Source organism: Salvelinus alpinus, chromosome 11, assembly GCF_045679555.1.
Source record: "Salvelinus alpinus chromosome 11, SLU_Salpinus.1, whole genome shotgun sequence".
Taxonomy (NCBI): domain Eukaryota; kingdom Metazoa; phylum Chordata; class Actinopteri; order Salmoniformes; family Salmonidae; genus Salvelinus; species Salvelinus alpinus.
The window spans coordinates 32,524,942-32,533,227 of NC_092096.1; positions in this window are offsets into that span (position 1 = coordinate 32,524,942).

The window sequence follows — 8,286 nt, forward strand, 5'->3', positions numbered from 1 at the left end:
GTCCGGAGCTGCCTGGCAGTCCGGAGCTGCCCTTCAGTCCTGAGCTGCCCCTCAGTCCGGAGCTGCCCCTCAGTCCGGAGCTGCCCCTCAGTCCTGAGCTGCCCCTCAGTCCGGAGCTGCCCCTCAGTCCAGAGGCGCCCCTCCGTCCAGTGGCGCTCTCTACGATGGTCTTCAGTCCGGGACCCGCTCCAGAGGCGCCACCAAAGCGGGTAATGACTATGGTGGAGCACCCGAGCCGCCGCCGTAAGAAGGCCCACCCGGACCCTCCCCTTCTGTGTCAGGTCCGCACCTTTGGGGGGGGGGGGGGGGGGCCCTGTCACGCCCTGGCCTTAGTTATCTTTGTTTTCTTTATTATTTTGGTTAGGTCAGGGTGTGACATGGGGGATTTATATGTTTGTCTAGTCTAGGGGGTTTTGTATATTTATGGGGTGTTTACTAGTCTAGGTGTTTGTATGTCTATGGTTGCCTAGATTGGTTCTCAATTAGAGGCAGCTGTTTATCGTTGTCTCTGATTGGGAACCATATTTAGGCAGCCATATTCCGTTGGGTATTTCTTGGGTTATTGTCTATGTGTAGTGTTTTGTGTTCAGCAGTATTTTCTATATAGCGTCAAGTTCGTTTTGTTGTTTTGTAAAGTTTGGTTAAGTGTTCTTCGTTATAATAAATAGAAGATGTATTCATATCACGCTGCGCCTTGGTCCTCCTCTCTTCTCTCCACATTACTCCTCCTCCTCTCCTCTCTCCACATTACGACGAGCGTGACACTGTCTCGATACTTACGGGTCCCTGAAGGCTGCCACTTGGATGTGGGCACATAATTCTACATTGATGTGATTTCATGCGCCGAATACAACATGTTTAGACCTTACCGGGAAATGCTTACTTACAAGCCCTTAACCTTTCTGGACAGAAACGCTGACTAGCATAGCCTGGCCTAGCGCCACAGGGATATAATATAATATAATTTCATGAAATCACAAGTCCAATACAGCAAATGAAAGATAAACATCTTGTGAATCCAGCCAACATGTCCGATTTTTAAAATGTTTTACAGCGAAAACACAACATATATTTATGTTAGCTCACCACAATATCCAAAAACACACCGCCATTTTTTCACAGAAAAGATAGCTTTCACAAAACTCACAAATAGAGATAAAATTAACTTTTAGTTTGTCCCAATCCCGGATCCGGGAGCACCCTCATCAGTAAAAAAAGCTGACTAGCATAGCCTAGCATAGCGCCACAAGTAAATACTAGCATCTAAATATCATGAAATCACAAGTCCAAGACACCAGATGAAAGATACACATCTTGTGAATCCAGCCATCATTTCTGATTTTTAAAATGTTTTACAGGGAAGACACAATATGTATTTCTATTAGCTAACCACGATAGCAAAAGACCCAACTTTTTTTTCTCCACCATTTTTTTACTGCATAGGTAGCTATCACAAATTCGACCAAATAAAGATATAAATAGTCACTAACCAAGAAACAACTTCATCAGATGACAGTCTGATAACATATTTATTGTATAGCATATGTTTTGTTCGAAAAATGTGCATATTTCAGGTATAAATCATAGTTTTACATTGCAGCCACCATCACAACTCTCACCAAAGCAACTAGAATAACTACAGAGAGCAACGTGAATTAACTAAATACTCATCATAAAACATTTATGAAAAATACACAGTGTACAGCAAATGACAGACAAAGATCTTGTGAATCCAGCCAATATTTCAGATTTTTTAAGTGTTTTACAGCGAAAACACAATTTAGCATTATATTAGCTTACTACAATAGCCAACCACACAGCAGCATTGATTCATGCACGTTAGCGATAGCGAATAAACCAGCAAAAGATATTACATTTTTCACTAACCTTCTCAAAACTTCATCAGATGACAGTCCTGTAACATCATATTACACAATACATATATTGTTTGTTCGAAAATGTGCATATTTAGCGGCACAAATCGTGGTTATACAATGAGAATAGTAGCCAAGCTGCAAACAAAATGTCGGGAGAAATCTTGGGAGAGGCACCTAATCTAATCAATAACTAATCATAAACTTGACTAAAAAATACAGGTTGGACAGCAAATGAAAGATACATTAGTTCTTAATGCAACCGCTGTGTTAGATTTTTAAAATTAACGTTACTACGACATACAGCGTGCGTTAAAGCGAGACCGCACCGAAATTAATGGCGGAATAATAGTTTAACATTTTTCAACAGAACAACGAATTAACATCATAAATAGTTCTTACTATTTGATGAGCTTCCATCAGAATCTTGTGCAAGTTGTCCTTTGTCCAGAAGAATCGTTGCTCGGTTGTAGATTGTCGTCTTCAACTTTGGAATTAGCAGCAAACATTAGCCATGTGGCGAAGACGTGTCCAACTCACTATAACGCAGCACAAATTAAATACCGAAAATCGCAATATACTGATATAAACTGATATAACTCGGTTTAAAATAACTACATTATGATGTTTTTAACACCTATATTGAATAAAATCAGAGCCGGATATATCTAAAGCCTATAACGAGAGCTTTTCAGAATGCAATCCTGAGGTCTGTCTTGCATCATGACGAACGTTGAAAAGACTGCACACCCGGTTCCAAGAGCTTTTATACGGCCTCAGAACTACCCAGACACCCCATTCCAATTCTCACTGCTTACTGACATCTAGGGGAAGGCGTATCCAGTGCATGTAGACCCATAGATTACATGCAAATTTATAAACTGACCCTGGAACAGAGCCCCCGATTTCAGATTTTTCAGTTCCTGACAGGAAGTTTGCTGCAAAATGAGTTCTGTTTTACTCACAGATATAATTCAAACGGTTTTAGAAACTAGAGAGTGTTTTCTATCCAATAGTAATAATAATATGCATATTGTACGAGCAAGAATTGAGTACGAAGCAGTTTAATTTGGGAATGAATTTTTACAAAGTCGAAATGGCGCCCCCCTATTGAGAAAAGGTTTTAATCACTAACCTTTGAACAACTTCATCAGATGACAGTCATATGACATCATGTTATACAATACATTTATGTTTTGTTCGATTATGTGCATATTTATAGCCACAAATCGTAGTTTTACATTGGCGCCATGTTCAGAAATGGCTCCAAAATAGCGAAAGTAATTACCCACAGCACCCCCCACAGTAAAAAAAGCTGACTAGCATAGCCTAGCATAGCGTCACAAGTAAATACTAGCATCTAAATATCATTAAATCACAAGTCCAAGACACCAGATGAAAGATACACATCTTGTGAATCCAGCCATCATTTCTGATTTTTAAAATGTTTTACAGGGAAGACACAATATGTAAATCTATTAGCTAACCACGTTAGCAAAAGACACCACTTTTTTTACTCCACCAGTTTTTTACTCCATCAGTAGCTATCACAAATTCGACCAAATAAAGATATATATAGCCACTAACCAAGAAACAACTTCATAAGATGACAGTCTGATAACATAGTTCTACATTGCAGCTGCAATCTGAAATAGTGCCGAAGCTGCCAGAATAATTACAGAGACCAACGTCAAATACCTAATTACTCATCTTAAAACATTTCTGAAAAATACACAGCGTACAGCAAATGAAAGCCCAACATCTTGTGAATCCAGCCAATATGTCAGATTTTTTAAGTGTTTTACAGCGAAAACACAATATAGCATTATATTAGCTTAGCACAATAGCCAGAAACACAAGCAATTTACCAGCAGCACAGGTTAGCGATCGTAACAATACAGCAAAAGATATATAATTTTTGACTAACCTTGATATACTTCGTCAGATGACAGTCCTGTAACATCATATTACACAATGCATATAGGTTTTGTTCGAAAATGTGCATATTTAGCAGCACAAATCGTGGTTATACAATGTGATCAGTGGCAACAGGTCATGCATTCTGGCCGACGCCATTTTGGAAAGGCACCTAAGTTTACGATTATTTATCGATTAGATTGACTAAAAAATACAGGTTGGACAGCAAATGAAAGATGCATTAGTTATTAATGCAACCGCTGAGTTAGATTTTTAAAATTAACGTTACTAGACATACAGTGTGCGCTACAGCCAGACTAGTGCCGCAATAATGGCGGACAAATGCGTTTACATTTTTCCACATAAATACGGAATAACATCATAAATAGCTCTTACTTTTGGACGAGCTTCCATCAGAATCTTGGGCAAGGTGTCCTTTGTCCAAAAGAATCGTTGCTTGGTTGTAAAACGTCGTCTTCAACTTCGGAATTAGCAGCTAACAATAGCTATGTGGCCACAACATGCCCAAATCCCCAAAACGCAATACTAAGGAAATTCCGAAAATAGCAATATACTCGCATAAACTGATATAACTCGGTTTAAAATAACTTCGTTATGATGTTTCTAACACCTATATCGAATTAAATTACAGACGGATATAGCTAAGGCCGATAACTGAGCGTTTCAAAATGCCATCTTGAGGTCTTGCTTTGCGCAATGACGAACGACGAAAAGAGAGCTCACTTCGTTCCTTGGCCTTTTATAAGCTCTGAGAACTACGTAGACACTCCATTCCACTTCTCATTGGTTACTGACATCCAGGGGAAGGCGGGTGCAGTTCATGTCGACCCGTAGGATACATACAGAGCTTTAAACTGATCTGAGAACAGAGCCTCGTTTTCAGACCTTCGCAGTTCCTGTCATGGATTTCGCTGCAGAAAGAGTTCTGGTTCACCCACAGACATAATTCAACCGGTTTTAGAAACTAGAGATTGTTTTCTAGCCAATAGTAATAATAATATGCATATTGTACGAGCAAGAATTTAGTACGAGGCAGTTTAATTTGGGAACGATAAATGTCCAAGTTGAAACAGCACCCCCTGTAGTGTCAAGAGGTTTTAACATATAATTAAAGATACACTGGTTCTTAATGCAACCGCTGTGTTAGATTTAAAAAATAACTTTAGTAAAAAGCACAGCATGCAATAATCTGAGACAGCGCTCAGCCATTCTCTGCCATGTTGGAGTCAACAGAAATACGAAATTACATCATAAATATTCCCTTACCTTTGATGATCTTTCATCAGAATGCAGTGTCAGGAATCCTAGTTCCACAATAAATCATTTTTTTGTTTTATAATGTCCATTACTTCTGTCGAATTAGCAACTTTGGCTAGCATGTGTAGTTCACGTGTCCACAGAACTTTACGCTAATGAACGAAAACTTCAAAAAGTGATATTACAAATCGAATAAACTGGTCAAACTCAGTTGAGAATCAATCTCCAGGATGTTTTTCTCATATATATCCAATAACGTCCCAGACGGAGCATTTCTTCATGTCTATCTAACGCATTGCAGAAAAGGACATCACATGCGTAGTGTGCGTGGCCAAGAACTGGCAATCTGCCTGACCTGTCACTCTAAAGGCTCTCATTCGGTCCCACATCAGGCTAGACGCTTCATTCCGCGTTCTACTGCCTGTTGACATCTAGTGGAAGGCGTATGAAGGGCATACAGATCCATAAATATAAGACAATTGAATAGGCGAAGCCTTTCACAGCGACCCATTTCAGAATTTTCACTTCCTGTTTGGAAGTTTGCCTGCCATATGAGTTCTGTTTTACTCACAGATATAATTCAAACAGTTTTAGAAACTTCAGAGTGTTTTCTATCCAATAGTAATAATAATATGCATATCATATGATCCAGGACAGAGTACGAGGCCATTTAATTTGGGCACCAATTCATCCAAAAGTGAAAATGTCGCCCCCTATCCCTAAGAAGTTTTAACCAACAGTGCAGTTCAAGAAAGAGTTATGAAAATATTTACCATATAAACTAAAGTAAAAAATTATAAAAAGTAACACAATAAAATAACAAAAACGAGGCTATATACAGGGAGTACCGGTACCGAGTCAATGTAACTACAGGTTAGTTGAGATAATTTGTACATGACTTGCCTAGTTAAATAAAGGTTAAATTAAAAAAAAATAAAAGGTATGGGTGAAGTGACTATGCATAGATAATAAACAGCGTAGCAGCAGTGTAAAAATGTCAATCTAAATAGTTTGGTGGCCATTTGGTTAATTGTTCAGCAGTCTTATGCCTTGGGGGTAGAAGCTGTGAAGGAGCCTTTTGGTCCTAGACTTGGCGCTCCGGTACCGCTTGCCGTGCGGTAGCAGAGAAAACAGTCTATGACTTGGGTGACTGGGGTCTTTGACAATTCTTTGGTCTTTCCTCTGACACCGCCTACTATATAGGTCCTGGATGGCAGGAAGCTTGGCCCCAGTGATGTGCTGAGCCGTACGCATTACCCTCTGTAGCATCTTATGGTCAGATGCCGAGCAGTTGCCATACCAGGCGATGATGCAACCGGTCAGGATGCTCTCGATGGTGCAGCTGTAGAACTTTTTGACGATCTGGGTACCCATGCCAAATCTTTTCAGTCTCCTGAGGGGGAAAATGTGTTGTCGTGCCCTCTTCACAACTGTCTTGGTGTGTTTGGACCATGATAGTTTGCTTGTGATGTGGACACCAAGGAACTTGAAACTCTCGACCCGCTCCACTACAGCCCCGTCGATGGTAGTGGAGGCCTGTTCTGCCCGCCTTTTCCTGTAGTCCATGATCAGCTCCTTTGTCTTGCTCACATTGAGGGAGAGGTTGCTGTCCTGGTACCACAGTGCCAGGTCTCTGACTAACTCCCTATAGGCTGTCTCATCATTGTGGGTGATCAGGCCTACCACTGTTGTGTTGTCAGCAAACTTAACTTCTTGAGAATACAGGGGGTGCTATTTTCCCATTAGCATAATTTGCTCTACAGATTAAACTGCCTCTTATTCAATTATTGCTCTTACTATATGCATATAAATAATACCATTGGAAAGAAAACAATCTCTAGTTTCTAAAACCGTTTCAATTTTGTCTCTGAGTGATACACAAGTCATTTGACAGCACTTTCCCTGACCAAGAAGTAGAATGCAAGAAGTCTATGCTCGCTTCAACGCTCTGCCTATATATGGTCATGACCCCTATGACCAGAAACACACTTCATTCGCCTTCCTCTGGGTGTCAAGAGGACGTCAGAGGAGAAATTCTTTGTTTATCTGGTACTGACGTGAAATAAGACCTATTTCTTTGGCGTGACCGACAACTTCCTGTTTTCTGATTCGCACGAGTTGGAGCTGCGATTGTGTACTGTTTTGCTGGCGTTATGGATGAAAACTATCTCCGAGTCGAATTTTGTTTGATACATGTGACCATATCATCGTAATGTATGTTTTTTCAATATAGTTTAATCAGATTATTTGAATTTTTTCGGGAGTTTTGTGGTGTTCCGTTGTCTGATTTTATTTACGTTTGAGAGATCCGTGCCACTCGACCAGTACCTGTGCTAAATGGAGTGGGAAAGGAACAATTCTGAACGGAACCAACGACTCATCTTGACAAAGGACACTTTGATCAACATTCTGATGAAAGATCAGCCATAGTAAGACCCAATTTACGATGTTATATCATATCTGTTGTGCATGTGAACTGGCCGTGGGCGCCTAGCCGAATCTGCCTGGTATAGCTATGCTAATTTAGCGCTACATTTTGTTTTCGTTATAAAACATTTAATAAATCTGAAATATTGTTTGGATTCACCAGATGTTGGGCGTTCAATATCTGTACGCTGTGTATTTTTCTGAAATGTTTTAAGATGAGTAATTCGTTATATGACGTTGGTCTCTGTAATTGTTCTGGCTGGGTCAGCACTATTTCAGATTGCAGCTGCAATGTAGAACTGTGATTTATACCTGAAAAATGCAAATTTTTCCCCAAAAAAACTATGCTATACCATAAATATGTTATCAGACTGTCATCTTATGAAGTTGTTTCTTGGTTAGTGGCTATATATATTTTTATTTAGTCGAATTAGTGATAGCTACTGACGCAGGAAAAAACTATTGGGAGTAAAAAAATCACTACCGGATCAGGGTTGGTGACTCGTGAGAAGTTAATGATGGTGTTGGAGTTGTGTACAGGAGGGGACAAAGCACACAGAGGAGGGGTGTACAGGAGGGGACAAAGCACACACCCCTGAGGGGCCCCAGTGTTGAGGATCAGCATGGCAGATGTGTTGTTGCCTACCCTTACCACATGTGGTTGCCTGTCAGGAAGTCCAGGATCCAGTTGCAGAGGGAGGTGTTTAGTCCCAGGGTCCTTAGCTTAGTGATAAACTTTGTGGGCACTATGATGTTAAATGCTGAGCTATAGTCAATGAACAGCATTCTC